Raw genomic sequence first — 19,611 nt, forward strand, 5'->3', positions numbered from 1 at the left:
TCACATAGGTGTGAACAACCATGCGATCCAATTCCAGTGCGGACAAAAAAAAAAAAAAGGTCCTGCACGATTCTGATCCAAATGCTATGCAATTTCAGCCATACAAACTGTATGGCTGAATTAGCATCACACATCGCATGTGATGTGTGTGTTTCCACCAGTGTGAACCCTGTCTTAATGTGATGGTGAGAATGGGGCCTTAATCAACTTAGCAGGATATAACCGTGATAAAGAATATACATGTGTTGTCAAGCAGTGCAGCACTATGATACACCCTCTAATCTCAATCAATGTTTATATATAAATATAAACATATTAAGTGACAAAACCATGTGAACAAAACAAAACAAAAAAATGCAGAATGCAAAAAAAAATTCTCAATTCTACCTTATTATATAAAAATCTGACATTACATAAAGTGCAAAAAAATGTGCTTGCTGTATTCTATAAAACTGTGCAACAGAATTTTAAATGTGAATTAAATTCCAATCCCAAAACCAGTAAATGAAAAATCCTGAGTGAGAAGTCTGTGAAAAACAAGTGCTTCTTCCAAATCCCCACGTGTCAGCACTACAATTTACCTCCTACTTAGTACGCCTCCATCCACCAATGCACAAAATACTCACCAGTCCTGCAGACACCTTATGTTAGTAACTGGGTCTACAACTGCTTGTTTATTGTAACATCAGGGATCCCTCTGCTCCTGTCCTCCAGCTCTGCACTAATATGCATACAATTAAGACAGAAAGGGGAGATTTACTAAAACTGGTGCACATAGAATCTGCTGTAGCTGTGCATAGTAACCAATCAGCTTTTAAATTTTGTTGTAGACGCTTAATTGAACAAGCTGAAATTAGAAGCTGATTGGTTACTTTGCACAGCTGAACCAGATTCTGTATGGTTTTAGTAAATCTCCCCCGCAAAGTCCAATATAGTGTCATTCCTTTTATTGAAATATTCTGAAATAAAAGCATAGTGTACACTTACATTTAAAAGCACCCTTTTCCTGGCACCCGGATGCTGCATCAAACAGCCAGTTGACATCAGCCCACAAACTTCTACATACAAGGATGCGGGCGTAGATAACAGAAATGACGTATTGACCAAAGGCCCTGCCTTGTTTGACAGTATACTGTATGTTAATATCTAGGGAGATATTTGTGTTTAGCTATCCCCTTACGCCTAAGGGTAAAACAAATTACTAATGCCTAAGCATAATTTTGCAACTTTTGACATGTGTTAGTAAAACCGTACATATCAACACAGCTACTTTGTGTATCCAGGAGTATTATACCTTTTTCTTTAAGGACTAATTGGGCTTTAGTGGTAAATGGTAATGGATGCCTCCTGATTTTTTTTCTGTCTAAACAAAACTGGCCCAAAATGGTAAAAAAAAAAAAAATCTTGTTAAACCATAACCTACCACCAAAGAACAACCTAAAATAAATTCTCCTGCTTCTGGCAATTGCAGCAATACCACATATGTGTATGTTATTTGTTGTTTGTACCTGTAGTACAGCCCAGAAACAATAGTGCGCAATTTGCTTTTTTTTGTCCTACCTAAAACACACTGACACTAATACTAATTTAAAAACAAAATTAAAAGAAAAATTCTGCCCAAATTATACTGACCTTGACCTTTGACCCTTATTTAACACAGACACTGACCTAGATCAGACATTGATCTGGATATTTTTTCTTTACTTTTTTATTATTTATTTATGTACACACATTTTTTTTTTTCTCTCTCTAATGTACTTGTATGGAAAAGTATCCTCTTCTCTTTGTATTGCTTCCTTTTATTGGACGTGATGTTCCTGACAGTCTCTCTGCTTTCTTAATAAAAACTGACCACACTAAACAGGAGAACACATCGTGGTCAGTTCTCTAGCTATGCTGCTCTCCTCCAATGGTTAGACTTATCCTGACATGCCCTCTCTGCACAGACATTCACTGAGAAGCTCAGTGTACTACTACTTCTCCTCCCCCCAGCTCCTATGCAGCTGAAAATGGGCGGGGGGAATGTGATAATTTATAAAAAAGGGAAAAAATATATTTAAAAGGTTTTTTTTTTGTTTGTATCTATACGCAAATGTTTTACCTTTCATTTCTATTTTAAACTGAATGGGTTGTTTTACAAGATGATCGTTTACAATCACTTTAAAGTGGATGTAATTAATTAAGGCTTGCACCTTGTATAGTACAGGATTTCATGTCATCTGTGCCCAGTCTTGCCACTAAAAGTTAATCTAGCTCAGAGCAGTCCTCTTATCTTTTTTCAGTAAGATAAAAACAGACAGACGGAGAAATCTGTTTCTCCCCTTGCTGTGAGTGACAGGTGATTTACATATCTCATGCATGAGCCTGAGAGAGACATTCAGTGTACTTCAGATCCCCTCCTCCTTTCTTCTCCAGCTTTCCCAGGATTGGCTGCTCCACACCTCAGCATGACTGGGCATGCTGAAGTCATGTGGTGACTTTTCTGGGTTTTGACTGTAAGTTAGTGATCATAGCAGAAGTTCAGAGAAAATACATGTTGACAAGGGGAGTGTAGAGGTGGGCGGGGAGTCTACTGACATCACGACTCCACCCACCGAGCTCCAGACAACAGACCCACTCACAGAATCTGCAGTTTTTCAGGTCTCATAACAGACAGAGAGGAGACATTTTACAGGTAAGGATACATGCAGGAGGCACATATATCCTTAAACATAACCACTATGGCAGTAGTTTAGAGGGGATGAGAGTGGGTTTACATTCACTTTAAGTCTGTAAGAAGCAGAAGGAATAAGTGAGAGGAAATAGTTAGCACTTTTGGTGAACACTGCCAGCAAACAAATGCTTTGTGAATGTGATCAGTGATGATTGTTTATGTCAGCAGATAAGGACATTTGGCAGGCTGCACCAGTATATTTTCTGAAATGTAGACTTTATACTATGATGATGACTGATGTAAGGATGATGAGGAGTCAGATAAGTAACCAAGTACAATAATAGCTCTGAGGTGAAGTGTCTAGCTTCAATTGTGCTCAGATAATTATATTTATATCCATCCTGCAATGTATTGGCTGTTGTGTGATTATTGGGCTCAACCTGACTGGTCCTGGGAAATGGTAAGAAAGCATAGCTAGACCACTCTTTCAAAGGTATTGATTTACTAAAGGAAAATAGACAGTTAAGTTGTACCCTTCAGTTGCTCCAGAGCTTAGTAAATGAGCAGAAGCTCCGCTGACTTTCGTCATCCAATCATGTCCAAGTAAAAATGCTTTTTTTTTAAATTTTCCTTTCACGTGATTGGGTACTCTTTGCAAAGTGAACTTTACCTCATTTACTAAGCTCTGGAGCAACTGCACTTGCAGAGTGCACTGTCTATTTGTCTTTAGTAAATCAACCCCAAAGTACCACAGGGCAGCCTGTTGAGATATATCTCCATACTATTGCTTGAACATTAGGATATTCACAATTTGGCTCAATTTTTGAAAAGCAAGTTTGTTCAAATTCATCCAAGTGCGGAATAGCTGAGGTACTCATATGTGTATACTAGAATGTCTGGTGGGTAAAATGCCTTTTTCCACAATTTGTATTGAAGCCATTTAGCAAATAAATAATTTACAATTACATTCTGTAAGCGTCTTACATTTTTGCTTGGAGAGAACAAACTGCTTTATAAAGTAGTATGTGTTTGGGAATTCTCTATAACTAATGTCATTTTGTTAAGTTGAATTATTACTAAGCAGGATTTTACTAATTTAAATATGTGATAACTAGCAAGCACACACTGCAATGCACTAAGATGTCAGATACACTTTATTTTCACCTACAAAACACATTTACGGTACCTTAAAGATATTTTAAGAATCATTTCTATAAATTAAGAAACAAGGTGGTGATATTTCCAATGCCATATGGAATGGTATTAATGTTAACTATAGATTATTTACTGATGCTTGTTTCAGTGAGAAGATGGATTAATTACCAGTGTATCAATTACAGTATCTCACAAAAGTGAGTACACCCCTCACATTTTTGTAAATATTTTATTACATCTTTTCATGTGACAATACTGAAGAAATAACACTTTGCTACAATGTAAAGTAATGAGTGTACAGCTTGTATAACAGTGTAAATTTGCTGTCCCCTCAAAATAACTCAACACACAGCCATTAATGTCTAAACCGCTGGCAACAAAAGTGAGTGCACCCCTAAGTGAAAATATCCAAATTGGGCCCAATTAGCCATTTCCCTCCCTGGTGTCATGTGACTCGTTAGTGTTACAAGGTCTCACGTGTGAATGGGGAGCAGGTGTGTTAAATTTGGTATTATCGCTCTCACTCTCTCTCTCTTTATGGTTACAGAACCTGGTCACATTGCTATAATCTTTTTATATGGACTATAAACTGAACAACCTATGCATAAATGGTTGTGGAACGAATTATCTGAATTTCCATTATTTCTTATGGGGAAATTTGCTTTGTTATACAAGTGCTTTGGATTACAAGCATGTTTCTGGAACTAATTATGCTCGCAATCCAAGGTTTTACTGTAAAAGCTGTACACTCACTACTTTACATTGTAGCAAAGTGTCATTTCTTCAGTGTTGTCACACGAAAAGATATAATAAAAGATCTACAAAAATGTGAGGGGTGTACTTACTTTTGTGAGATACTGTTTATAGATGTTACCCATTCCTTTGTGCTTTAGTCTCTATCTCAAGCATGCATTTATTTCACATACTCATCATTCCTTGTTTCTCAGCAGTTCTGACAATTTCTGATAGCAAGTCTACCCTATACTTACAGATGTGCCGGCGTATATGACTGATGCTATGTGACATTGCCGGTGCTTGGTGATTTTACTAGCTCTGTCACATGGGGAGAGCCTATACCTATATGTGATCTATGACTTGAATGACTCATAGCTCATCTGTGCACAGGCACTACTTTATGCAAATAGCAGTGCATAGCTGCATACAGCTGCCTTCACTCATTCATGGCTATGGACAGCTGAGCACAGCTCCAGGGCATCCAGGACACCAGAAATACACAGGGGTTTCATGTACTAAAGGCAAATAGACTGTGCACCTTGCAAAAGTGCAGTTGCTCCAGAGCTCAGTAAATGAGCAGAAACTCTGCTGACTTCCATCATCCAATCATGTGCAAGCAAAAATGCATTTTTTTTTTTCATTTTCCTTGCATGTGATTGGGTACTCTTTGCAAAGTGAAGCTTTGCCTAATTTACTAAGCTCTGGAGCAACTGCACTTGCATAGTGCACTATCTGTTTGCCTTTAGTAAATCAACCGCACAGTGTCTTTACACTGCACAGGCAAATGCGCCCATGTGCATGTAACCTAAATCTGTGTGAATCTTCACATGAGGCTGTAAACATAGTTGTCATTTTTAGACAATAAGCAACTTGTGAGAGTAGTGCCCACTAGAAGCCACATCATATGCAGCTTCAGCTGCTTATCTTTTTTCTAATGTAAAACTGTACCATGGTACCTTCAGAATAATATTATGTGTTCCTGTTATCGAGGACATAGAATCTCCCTTATGCAACATTTCAGAGCCCACGAGTTTTATTTAGTAGTATCAGCTATCTTCCCCACATGCCTTACTATAAGACAGTGGTGGGGCATAACCAAGGCAGGCAGGATAAGGCACCACCTAGGTAAAAATTTTACATTTATTTATTTATTTTTCTATTTATTTATTATTGACTTGCCTGGCTAGCTGTGAACAGTAACAAAGTAAATGTTAAGTGGCATTAAATGCAAAAACATTTGTTATATTGCAGCTTACACATTCTTATAAGTGGTGGCTGCATTACTTTTTTATGCTTTCTTTCTTCTGTTTTCAGCTAGTTCACATTAGTGCAACTGCTGTTTGATCAGTTTTTAGTGCAATTATGTCATGCAATTATGTCATGCATCTTTGATGTGTTTTTGATACTACTTCATTTTTTCGTAGAGGAAGGAGGCTGGATGCTGATTGTTAAGTAGGCTTAGCAACCATCAAAAATATGTAAAAAAATGCATGTACATGCAGTTTCGATGCCTTTTCATTGAAGTCTATGGGGCCAAAATCATGCTGCAATCACACCAAAGTAGAACCAGACCCTTTTCCAAAAACATGCTGTGCTGCATTAATGTGAGCAGGTACCATAGAGAATAATGTGATTTACTCTCTCATGTGATTGTGTGCGACTCACGTATCTGAACTCGCACTAGTGTGAACCAGGCCTAAATCAACGATTACAACAGGTTTATACAACCACATACTTTTGTGGTATGTGTACATTATGATCCATAATTTTACAAAGTGTGTGCATTACAATTGCAGAGAAGCTTGCTTTTTTATGGCGCTGCCCTTGCTGACTTGTTACCAAGGGTGCAGGCTGTCATTCTGATTGCAGCTCCACTACCTAGATTCACTGACCCGGAAAAGTATGTAGCATGGCAATTTAGACTTGTCAGACTTCATGGACCACATACTGTCAGGTTTGCCTTACAGGTAATTTATAGTGTTTTTCAGCAGAGGGGCAGAGTAATTGCATTGAAATACAAAGCTTTCTATGGTGTAAATCTACAATCTACTGTATAAATCTTGGTAATAATCTGCTAAAAATATAGACGCTCAAGCATGTAAAAAGTGAAAGGAACATTAAAATTACTTAAAGCGTATCTCTACTTTTGTTGAGAAAAAAAAAAACGTTCCCCCCTGGGTGATCGATGTACATTGCAAGGATTTTAACACACTTTGTTGCAGATTCCTACCTTTTTGTTATTTTGAAGTAAACCATTTGTGTTTGTCTATGACTGTGTACTGAGTGGGTCATGGTTTCATAATTAACTGTCAGGTGTACGGCTGCAGGGCACTAATGAGGAAATCTGCTGGGCCTGTATCCCTGTAGATGTGCTCCTATTGAAAGTATCTCCCAAAAAATGACATTTTTGTTGCAAGGGATGCCTGAAATCTGACTTGTATCTAATGCCGGCCATACACGGTTCGAATTTCGAAAGAATTTTCTTAGTAAATCGTATCTAAGAATTTTCGTATGAATTTCGCCCCATTAGTGAGGAATTTTTTGAAAAATTAACGAAATTCTAATCAATGATGAGATAATCGTGCAAGAAATGTAATTAGAAAAAAAAATGTGCATGTGCAAGAAAAGAAAATTTACAGAGAGAAAAGAAGATTCTCGGCCATATAAATTCTTTTCTGTAGCAACATGAGGTGAAATTGAAGGCTTGGTCGGCCGAATTTCGAAAATCAATGGTGTCATCATCGAATCACAAAAAAAAGAACTTTCTGATTTTGAAAAGAAAATTTGATCGAAATTCGACCATGTATGGCCTGCTTTAGGCAGACTTCTGGGAAAATTGGTGAGCCAATTACACAAGCAGAAAATGATGTCTCTGGGGAGTGGTCAGTACACACTCCAGGTAGCCATATTACAATTCATTCTCAGAAAATTACAATGACAGCAGATTGAAAAGGAAAGGTCATTTTTAATAACATTCAATCACAATATGACTTGTGTTGCAATTATAAGTGCTATATTATTTTTTCTTTATTTGCTATTTTTTTACCCCACAAAAGTGGAGTTATCCTTTAAAGGTACACATGACAACAATACATCAAAATATGTGCTCAGTGAAAAAATTCTGGTCCTCAGTTCAAAGCCTGGCCACAACATTATCAGGGTGGAGTTTGTATGTGTGCCTGCATGGGTTTCCTCCAGGTATGCCAGTTTCCTCCCACGCTCCAGTGACCTGCTGCTAGGTATATTGACCTCTTTTCTAAATTGGCCCTAGTATGTGTATGTATAAAACAATCAATAAACCTGAAAAATGTTCTAGTTCAATATAGTGCTATATGTATATACCCTTATTATTGTGCCACATCAAAATATATATCACATGTGCTGTGTCATATTATCGCTTCAAAAATAATAAATGATTATAAATGTGTACGTAATCACCACTAATATTCAACAGTGTCCAGAGGAAAACTAAACTGATCACAAAGTAATAAAATGTCTAAACAATTGTAGCAAAACTTCTTCCTTCACTTCTGTGTGATAGTGACAGAATATCCACCCTTAAAGCTTAGTTCCAGCCTGTAAAAAAAAAAAAATAAATAAATAAAATCAGCAGCCACAAATACTGTAACTGCTGACTTTTAGGCCACTTTCACACTGAGGAGTTTTACAGGCATTTTTGAGCTAAAAATAGCACCTGAAAAGCGCCTGTAAACTGCCTCTTCTGAAGCTCCTGTGTGAAAGCCTGATAGTCCTGCAAGCAGCATCTTTGGGGCGCTGCGGGGGCGGTGAATACGCCGCTCCCAAAATGCCCCTGCCATTGAAATCAATCGGCAGCGCTGCCGAAGTGCCTGCAAAGCGCTTCGGCAGCGGCTCTTTGTGGGCGCTTTTAACCCTTTTTCAACTGAAAAGCACCACTAAAACAATGGTGAAGTGCCTTCTGGGACACACACAGGTCCCAGAAGGCTAAGGGGGGAATGAGGAGGGGCCCGGATTGACGCAGATTGCCGTGCGGCAATCCTACCAGGAAGTGGGAGCAGGTACCCGTCAAAACTAGGTATCCGCTCCCCCAAAAAGTGCCAAATGTCGCAGTGGAGGGTGCGAACAAGCGGAGCTTCCCCTTTTGGGTGGAGCTACGCTTTAGGTGTCCAGACAAAACTCCACATGCTGTCCTCCACCCCTCAAATGGATAGTCACTCGCCAAAGGATATTGCAACACTTTCACAAGAATGGCAGTTGCACTTATGAGATCCCAAAAGTTAAAGCCGTCTCTTCAATAAATGAACTGCCTTTAGAGGTTTTCATATGATCTCTCCAACAGTGCAACTATACAGAAAAAAGAAGCTTTATTGACATATATCCATTATACTCATGTTGCACAAAAGTATCAAAAGAATTCTGTACATACACAGAGGACCAAAGCATTAAGCACTTTCTCTTGTGACTCATACAACCGAGTCCGCTGTAAGAGGAGACACTATCCGAGGCATGTCTTCATAAAGAGGACCTGTCATACTGTAAACACAAGGGGTGTTTACATTTCTTGTAATAGGAAAAAAAGTGATAAAAAATGACAGTGTAAAAATATTTTTTTTAAATAAATAAAATAAATAATTATATGTGAGGCATTGCCGCAAACATTATAGTGAGAGCAATAATTTTAGCACTAGACCTCCTTTGTAACTCTAAACTGGTAACCTGTAAAAATGTTTAAAGCATCACCTATGGAGATTTTTAAGTATCATAGTTGTCGCCATTTCACGAGCGTGTGCAATTTTAAACCATTACATGTTAGGTATCTATTTACTTGGCGTAACATCATTTTTTGTATATTACCCAAAAATTGGGTTATATGTTGTGTTTACTTCATATAAAGCAGACAGAGGGGTTGATTTACTAAAGGCAAATAGACTATGCACTGTGCAAGAGCAATTGCTCCAGAGCTTAGTAAATGAGCAGAAGCATCTAATCATGTGCAAGCAAAAATGCTTTTTTTAAATTTTCCTTGTATGTGCTTGAATATTCTTTGCAAATTGAAGCTTTACCATGCTCTAGAGCAACTGCATGTTTCATGTTATTCCAAACATCTCTTTGTGTTTAACCGCTTCAGCCCCGGAAGATTTTACAAACTTCCTGACCAGAGCACTTTTTGCGATTCGGCACTGCGTCGCTTTAACTGACAACTGCACAGTCATGCGACGTTGTACCCAAACAAAATTGACGTCCTTTTATTCCCACAAATAGAGCTTTCTTTTGGTGGTGTTTGATCATCTCTGCGGTTTTTATTTTTTGTGCTATAAACAAAAAAAGAGCGACAATTTTGAAAAAAACACATTTTGTACTTTTTGCTATAATAAATATCCTCATTTTTTTTTAAAAAGCAAATTGTTTCTCATTTTAGGCCGATATGTATTCTTCTACATATTTTTGGCAATAAAAATCGCAGTAAGCATATATTGGTTGGTTTGCGCAAAAGTTATAGCGTCTACAAAATAGGGGATAGATTTATAGCATTATTATTATTATTTTTTTACTAGTAATTGCAACGATCTGCGATTTTTATCAGGACTGCGACATTATGGCGGACACATCGGACCATTTTGACACATTTTTGGACCATTGGCATTAATACAGCGATCAATGCTATAAAAATACATTGATTACTTCAAAAATGTCACTGGCAGTGAAGGGGTTAACACCAGGGGGCGATCAAGGGGTTAATTGTGTTCCCTAGTGTTCTAACTGAAGGGGGGAGGGGACTGACTAGGGGAGATGACAGAGAAACAGGGAGATGACAGATCGCTGTTCATACTGCGTATGAACAGACAAACTGTCACTTCTCCCCTCAGAGAACTGGGATCTCTGTGTTTACACACAGAGATCCCGGTTCTCGCCATGTTATGAGCGATCGCGTGAGCCCATCGGTCATCAAGACCGCTGGGCACTCGCATTGGCTCCGGGGCGAGCTGCGGGCGCCTTAAGGAGCGACGTAACATGACAGCGATTCGCCTGCCCGTGGCATTCTGATGCAGTATAACTGCGGCTGCTGGTCGGCAAGTGGTTAATAGCAGTACTATTTGTACAGCCAAATTCCATTATCCATAGAACAAAAAAATTAAAACAAACGTGACTACATGTGGCCAATATTTTTGTTCTTTTTGCTATAGATTCAAAACAAGAGCTGGAATATTGCTGCTATTTAATATATGCATATCACATATCACACGTCATCGTGTTCTGGAGTGGCTGCTCACAGCTTGTCACTTGCGGCTGGAGCCAGTAGTGCTATTGGAAGTCTAAACGATTTTTCCTTGGTGTCAAGATATAGACACTGTCATGTAAGCATATCACTTTATTTATTACTCTAATAACATACAATTTTACACTATCAGTGCTCTCTTTATTTCCCTTTATATGTTCTCTGAGGAAAAGTTACGTTTTTATATTATGTTGGAGACGATATGATACAAGATTAACCCTCTGGAGTCTGGAAAAGAGTTGGTGGTTTTGTATAGAGTAAAGCCTGTTGGAATATTTGCTCTGGTGAGTGAATAGTGAGACGGGTGGTAAACACCGGGTGTGGTGAAGACACAGAGGAGGATCTGGATGCACTTTTACAGTTTGTGTGTTTTGCACTATATATTGCACAATATTGCACTGGACACTTTATTTATAAGAGTTACGAGATATGAAGGATTATATTTATTGCTTGATGTGAATTGCTTTGCACTAATTGTAGATTTTTTTTTGTTATATATTAATTTTATTTTATTTTCGTTATTAATTTTGAACTTTGCACATTGTTTATTTATTTTTGTATTTTGTATTTATTTGAGCATTTTTGAATAGTAGCACAGTTACACAAATTGGTTTGAGTTTTACAAACTTTTTTTTTTTTTTGAGAGAGAATACAGCTATGGGGTGTGAAAACCTTATGGCTTTAAAACCATTTTAATATGTAATACTTCATACAAAGCAAACCCAAGGGTTGATTTACTAAAATCGGGGAGTGCAAAATGTGGTGCATGGTAGCCAATCAGCTTCTAAATTCAGCCTGTTCAATTAAGCTTTGGCAAAAAAATAACCTGGAAGCTGATTGGTTTCTATTTAGAGCTGCACCAGATTTTCCACTCTCTAGTTTTAGTAGATCAACCCCACAGTTTCATGTTCTTCCAAAACCAAGCTAATCTCTTTGTGTTCTGCAGCAGTAATATCTACACAGCCAAATTCCATCATCCCTGGAGCAAAAAAATGAAAACAAACATGTGACTACATGTGGCCAATAGTTTGTTTTTTTTTACACTACAAATGGAAAACAAGAGCTGGAATAATGCTGCAATTTAATATGTGCATATTACAATCAATAGGTCCTACCTAAAAGGGAATACAAGAGAATTGGGGTCAAGGAGATGGATTTTCTGTCCAAGAAACTACCAGTTGGGAGCTATTAATAACACATATGTTTCTATATTTGTAATATGATTATATATACAGTAATTATATATATACTGGAGTGTTGCTGTTTTTTGTTTTGCAGCTGATGATTGTAAATGGAAAATCAGCTCCTCGTGCAGGTGATGTGAGGGGTCTTCCTCTGCTGTTCTTAGCCAGCTTTCTTTTACTGCATTAGAACTGCAGGAAGCTAGTGGAGTGCAGAGACCAATGCCTTCGTAAATGTTCAGCCTTCTCTGCAACATCAGGCTGCCAGCAGTATCTATAGGTTGCAGCTATCAGAAATAGAATAGTGTACATTCAAAGTGTATTTCTACTTTTGAAGTCAAATTATGTTACCATTCACATAGCATGCCAAACAAAAAATTGTAAAACATTTCTTACCTTTTGCTGCAGAGAATGCCTCATGGTTGTCTGCAAGTGATTCTGTCCTAAGGACAGGCTAAGTCTCCTCTCAGTAACATACAGTGGAGAAGATTGTGTATATGTTGGTGTGGGTGGCGCTGCCCATCACCTGAAGAGTGATCCTCTACAGTGAGTCACTCCTCCCAGGTGAATATGCAGTATTAATTGCTTCAGGTGGCGCTACCCGTCACCTGAAGAGTGATCCTCTACAGTGAATCACTCCTCCCCAGTGAATATGCAATATATGGGTGATAATTATTCCTGTCACCTGAAGGGTAATTCCTGAAGGGTCACTCTTCTCAAATGGATGGTGAGTGATTTCCCAATAGTGAGGTAAATGTCATAGAGGGTGTGCTCACCCTAGTAAAAAGTGTATTATTAATGCTCTATTATTGTGCTGTTTACAACCATATGTCCCAAAATAAATGGAGGCATACGAGCTTGGTGCTCGTGGATTGATGCCCACACTCACTTCATGCAAGTGAGTGCAACCTTCCCCCGTGTGTGTCTTGCCCCCCCCCCCACCGTGGTCATCGCAGAGTTATTTTACATGCTGTATACTTTTTATTTTTTATATTTCGCTTGGCATGTTCATCATTGTCACTACCTTATACACGGAACGTCTACACCTGCGGGTCATTGGCAACACAGGCTGTACACCTTACAGCTGTAAGGTAAGCGGCTTGCAAACACGGAGGTGTCCTCACTGAAGATCCCCCTTCCCTTCACGATTGGAATTGTTTTGTGTTTCTCATCACGAGTTTTTGTTTTTGGACTGGATGATAGAACTATTATTCATGTTTGTCCTAGGGATTTGTCACTTGTAGTCCACCAGGATTTGGCACGTTTTTGCTAATGGGGCACTAGCCCACATGTATTTTTCTTGCATTATATCTTTTTTTGTATTGTGTCATTATTTATCCTATTTCTGTTAGTATATGCATTTTTGCTTTGCTATATTCAAGCAGTCACTGTTTCACAATTACCTTTATATATTAGGCTTTGTCTGCCTGCAACATTATAGTCATGTTGATTAGCTACGTTGCACTGCACTGCATCCCCACCATGTTCTTTTAGCATGTAGGATCCATTCATGCATTGGCCCGTTTCTTTTTTAGTTCACTTTGCCACTTTAGTCATCTTTGTAGCTTCAACCCCCCCCCTTCATCACAGCGCAACTACCATCTTCCCCCACTTTTGTCATATTTGCACCAATGTAACTAGGTATATATCATACCTGGCTGATGCCCCTGGAAGCTGGAAATCGGTGAAGTAGACACTGCTGCTCCAATAATCTTCACAGGTCCCGTGCTGAGCAGGCAGTCTGATTCTTTTTGGACATAGGTGGTCAGCCGCTTAAGACGGGCACCATTTATAGAATACTTTGCATTTCCTGAATGAATGCAAAACATTCTCTGATTGGACGAGGTGGAGAGGAAGGGCAGTAATATTGCACTCTCCACATTGTCCAATCAGAGAATGCTTTGCATTCATACTGAAAATGCAAAGCAATCTCTGAATGTCGCCTGTGCTAAGCAGCCTACTTCCTGTGTTCATCATGCAGCAGGGCAGTTGCTCAGCACAAGACCTGACAGCTAGGGGAGATCAGTGGAGTAGTAGTGTTTACTGCAGTGATTTTCAGCTTCCAGGGACATCGGCCAGGTAAGGTATATAAGGTATCCAAGCTGGACCAATGTAACTATGTAAAAATATACAATGCCGGGAATTTGTCTTTGTCCCTTTAGTAGCGGGTGGGCATTGACGGTAAACCGCTGCTATTTTTTTTTTTTTAACAGAAAATTTACGCTGCTATTTTTAGCAGCGCTTTACCGTAGTTTTTGCGGAGGTTTCCAGATAGTGAAGTTGGAAAAAGCGCCCCGCTTGCGGCTGACAGCAGCCGAAAGTGCCCCGCTAGCGGCCGAAAAAGGGTTAAAACAACCCGCAAAGTGCTGCTACAGCTGCGCTTTGCCGGCAGTTCGACGGCGCTGCCCATTTATTTCAATGGGCAGGAGGGGTTTAGGAGCGGTGTATATACCGCTCCTTCACCGCTCCAAAGATGCTGCTTGCAGGAGTTTTTTTAACGTCCTGCCAGTGCATCGCCTCAGTGTGATAGCACTCAGGCATTCACACTGAGACTGCAGGGGAGCAGCTTTTCAGGCGCTTTACAGGCGCTATTTTTTGCCAAAAAGAGCATCTAAAAAGGCAAACTGCAATATATTTGGAGGTTATGCTATGTGAATGAGAACATGTAGTACATATAATATAGCTTTATGCCAGTTTGCCTGCAAAAATGGAAATACACGTTGAGTGGAATTTTCTGAAACTGGAGCAGACAGAATCTGAACTCTGGAGCAGCTGTGCATGACAACCAATCAGTTTCAATCTTTAGCTTGGTAATTTAAACTTTAAAAATGAAAGATAGAAGCTGCTTGGTTGCCATGCATAGCTGCTCCAGATTCTCTCTGCTCTAGTTTTGATAAATTCTACTTATTGCAGGTAACGTTTACCTGGCTCAGGCATTGAAACTGAACATTCTTGGGAATAAGGGAAACCTGTCAACTTGTCTTTTGTAAGTAAGCTCCAGCAAAAGTAGAAAAAGTGATTATCCGAAGAGACTGTACTTTGTTTTTCTCAATACGGTCTTGCTGTAGCAGAATGGTTGGGGGAGAGGGCACTTCTCCTGGGCACAGCTGACAGTGGAAGTCAGACTTACAGCTACGGTGTGAAGACATTTTTTGCCCTTTGGAATTGCACTCCAGCAGTGCCTCTTGTTGGCGCTGATGGCAAACTGTCTTGTTTGAGTACACAGGTCACATATACCTGAGGCCAACCCTGCAGACATCATATTGTCTTCAATACTACATTCCAGGTTTAGCTTTCTTAATAACCATTTTGTTTTCAAGCATTAATCATGTAACAAGGCTGGTGACAAAAGGAGTGAAGCGTGTAGAGTGTAATTATTCAGGTGTGCCTAGGCCAGCAGGAACTCTGAGTACAGCCCTGAGAACATGCGAGCATGAAAGCCTTCTCACTAATCAACAGAGCATAATAATGCCTCCATTTGTGCAAGGAGGCCTGAAGAAAAAAGCAAGCAGAACTGAGCCCCTCCACAGCCTGGAAATGTGTTTTTCCTTTTTTTTCCTCAGCTAACCTCCATGCTTATTATTTATTTGGGAACTAAGCAACAGTGCAAAATGTAGTTACCTATATTTCAGTATGCCTCGCTCATGCTTATTCCTGCTCCAGCCTTACACAACATAACTATTCAGTTCAATTTGAAAAGTCTTGACTATACCATGAATGCAGCTTATTGCATTTGTTAAATCTACCGTGAATGTGGTATTTGTCATACAGATAGTGACATATTGATCAGTACTTTAGACAACTGGTATGGATGCTGTCAGCTTCCAACAAAGTGCAGAGCACATCACAAAGCCTGGGCCCGTAAACCAACTGTGAATAGATAACATTGAGAGTGCTGTTGTTTTACCCTTTGTTTTTAGAATTCCCCTTATGTCCAACCAAACTCCTCTTGCCAATCCTATTTACTATTGGGATAATCCTCGCACAATAGAACCTTCTAGGAATAAAAAAAAAAAGACAAGTGCCGAGAAGCAGAGTTTGAGGTCACAATGTCACTGGAATGACATAGAAGTGAATACACCAAAGGCTTGAGCTTTTGAAAATCAACTGGTAAAGGATAGGTATAGTTGATTTAATTATAATACTAGTGTAAATCACGATTGGAAAGGAAATGAGAGAGAGAAATTCTTAAAATGGCCATACACTCTACAGTCTATTTTCACTGCATCTTTAACCACTTGCTTACTGGGCACTTAAACCCCCTTCCTGCCCAGGCCAATTTTCAACTTTCAGTGCTGTCACTCTACCAATGACAATTGTGAGGTCATGCCACACTGTACCCAAATGAAATTTGTGTAATTTTTTTTTTTTACACAAATAGAGCTTTCTTTTGGCGGTATTTAAAGCAAGTTGCACCCAAAAATGGAACTTCTGCTTTTCAGATTCCTCCCCCCCTCCGGTGTCACATTTGGCACCTTTCAGGGGGGAGAGAGGAGCAGATACCTGTCTAATCCAGGTATTTGCTCCCACTCTTGGGCATAGATCACCACAGGCTCCGCGGCGATCTACGCCATGTCCAGCCCCTCCTCCGACCACCCCGCTGTCTTCTGGGAGACACACAGGTCCCAGAAGACAAGAGGGACCAGTGAGGATGCGCAGTGTGACTTGCACATGCACGGTAGGGAACCAGGCTGTGAAGCCGCAAAGCTTCACTTCCTGATTTCCTTACTGAAGATGGTGGCACCTCCACCCGAGAGCCGAGGGACAGACCGACTTCAGGTGAGGACATTGCGGGCGCCCTGGACAGGTAAGTGTCCATATTTTAAAAGTCAGCAGCTGCAGTATTTGTAGCTGCTGACGTTTTAAAAAAAAAAAAAGTTTTGGCGGAACTCCGCTTTAATCACTGCTGGGTTTTTATTTTTGCTAAAAAAAAATGAAAAAAGACCGAAAATTAAAAAAAAAACAAAAAAAACCCTGTTTTTTATAAAATTTAAAAACAGGTAATTTTTCTCCTTCTTTGATGTGCACTGGTGAGGCTGCACTGATGCACACTGTGAGGCTGCACTGATAGGCACTGATAAGGTGGCACTGATGAGCGGCACTGAAGGGCACTGATGGGTGGCACTGAAGGGCCCTATTTGGTGGCACTGGTAGGTGACACTGATAGGCAGCACTGATAGGTGGCACTGATGATGAGGCACTGATGGGCACTGTTGGCAGCACTGATGGGCATTGATAGGTGGCACTGGTGGTCATTGATAGGTGGCACTGGTGGGCACTTGTAGGCGGCACTGATATGCACCTGTAGGTGGCACTGGTGGGCACTGGCAGGTGGCACTGGAAGGCACTGCATAGCAGCAGTGCCTCTCCCTGTTCGGGAATGATGTCCCTCTGCCAGAAGCCGACAGCATGAGGGAAAAAAAGCTGATTACCGATCTTTTGTTTAGATCACATGATCAGCTGTCATTGGCTGATCCTGGTAAGGGGGCGGGATCGGCCTTACTCCAATATGTGATCAGCCGAATCTCTTTGACTCAGTGATCACAGAGCGTGCCGGGCTTGCCCTTCAGGGGGCGCGCAGGCAGCTCATGCACAGGAGGATGTCTATTGACGGCCTCCCGGCAATTGAGGAACGCGCTGTAGCCGTTATTTGGGTATAGCACAGGCGGGAAGTGGTTAAATTGACCAATTCTGTGCAATGTGTTGTCCTATCTAAACATTCCATTCAGTTTTATACATGTGTTTATTACAGGTACTTATAGAGTGCCATCAATTTTATGCAGTGCTTTACATATATAATATACATTCACATCTGTCGTTATGAAATTAGACAGGTCCTTGCACTATATAGGCATTGTTGGTAAATCTTAAGAGGATTGTGCAATCAAAATGTTATGTATGTTGTTAGCGTCACAGATGATTGTTGTAAAGTCACCATTTATAACTTTTTTTTTTTTATAGATGGAGATTGCACCAATGGGCTACTGCACTTGTTTTTTTAAGATTAATATGTTAAAATTGTTAAGGTGATCAAAGATTTATTTATTTTTTTTGCTGGACAGCTTAAGAAGAGATATCGCGAGAAGCTTGTATAATAATGGACTTTAAGTAGAACTACTGTATAGGCAAAACTTTTTTTTTCATTTTGGATAGAGTAAGGGAGGGTTAAAACTCGTGTCAGATTTTTTTCACTATCTGTGTCCCAGTGCAGTGATTTCCCTTCACTTCCTATCCCATAGCCATTCAGGAAGTGAGAGGAAATCCCTACAAATTAAGGGAATTCTTTGGGGACCCCCAGGTCACCAACCCCAGGTCACCAAAACTAGTGTCCCCATTGGAAGATTTCCCCTCTATTGCCTTTCTGGTGACAACCAAAAATGTGGAAATTTCTCTTTCACTTTTATTGATAATTGTAAACAGGACAAATAGAGAGGGTGACTCTCCTTAATGTGGGTGAAGACAACAATAAAAACTGACAGGTGTTCTAATCCCTCTCTACTCTATCCAAAACCAAAAAAAAAGTTTTGACTTTAGTTATACTTTAAGGGCCGGTTCACACTGGTGCGATGTCAGAGATTGGATGTGATTCGCAACGCACTGCAGTGACAATCACATGCGATCTCTGTGCGATGCGATTTTACCCATAAAGATCGTATGGCTGAATTTGCATCATACTTGCACAGGGCCCTTTTTTTTGTCCGCAGCAGAATTGGATCGAATGGGTGTTCACACCCATGCGATCTGATTCCTGTCTGAATTTGAAGATTGCACTGTGATATGCAAACTGATTTGGGGGTGTTATTAACTTTTACCTGAATCTCCCAGCAGTTCGCATAGGGCAGTGTGAACTGCCACCGGGAAACATGCAATGTGGGAACCCACATTGGATTTGCAGGGTTCCTGCATCGCAGCAGTGTGAACCGGCCCAAATTGCCAATTCCCATCTGTGCAGAGCATTTTAGGCACATTTTACATGTGTTTTAGGTGCACTACCATTGCTTTGATAAAAGAACATCAGAAATGCAGCATGCAGGACTTTTTTTTTTTTTTTTTAACATACTCATAAAAAATGCTCATAAAACACACAAGTGTGAATGGTACCTAAAGAGAAAACAGGGTTGACTAATTTAAAAAGGTTAAAACTGGCTGTTACCGTGGCAGTTTGATAGAACAGATAATTTAATTTTTTTTTTTTTTTTGTGGCAGTTGTAAATCATTTAAAGATATAAAAAGGCGTTTTCCATCAACAAGTACCCTGATCACTAAAATCGGATCAATTTTAACAAAATTGGCATAGGTTTTTCTCAATTTTATATTATTTATTTAACTGTTGAATCTGTCAACCTATTGCATAATTTTGACCTTACAATAAACTAAATTTTGGCGGTTGGTGGAACCTGTGGGTAATAAATTGCTTTGTTTCTGGGGATTCCATTCTGGTGAATGGAAAGAGGTTGAAGAGGACTAAAAATTGCCAAGTATATGGCCAGTTTAAGGCTACATGGGCAATGGTTTAATCTAGGAGGCTGAAAAATTGGCTAATGCAAATATTCAAATATTCTGATTCTTGATACAGTAATTTATTGTTAGGCAGTTAAGTGATTGTGTGACTATGGAAGATCAACTACTCA

The 19,611-nt window shown here is 39.7% G+C and overlaps 1 protein-coding gene across 7 annotated transcripts in view; it reads left to right on the forward strand.

Moving 5' to 3' along the window:
* PCDH17 (protocadherin 17) overlaps positions 1-19,611 on the forward strand; it is a 312,742-nt gene that overhangs the window by 24,131 nt on the left and 269,000 nt on the right. The gene's annotated exons all lie outside the window — the stretch shown is intronic.

The sequence above is a fragment of the Aquarana catesbeiana genome, linkage group LG02, assembly GCF_042186555.1.
Source record: "Aquarana catesbeiana isolate 2022-GZ linkage group LG02, ASM4218655v1, whole genome shotgun sequence".
Lineage (NCBI taxonomy): Eukaryota > Metazoa > Chordata > Amphibia > Anura > Ranidae > Aquarana > Aquarana catesbeiana.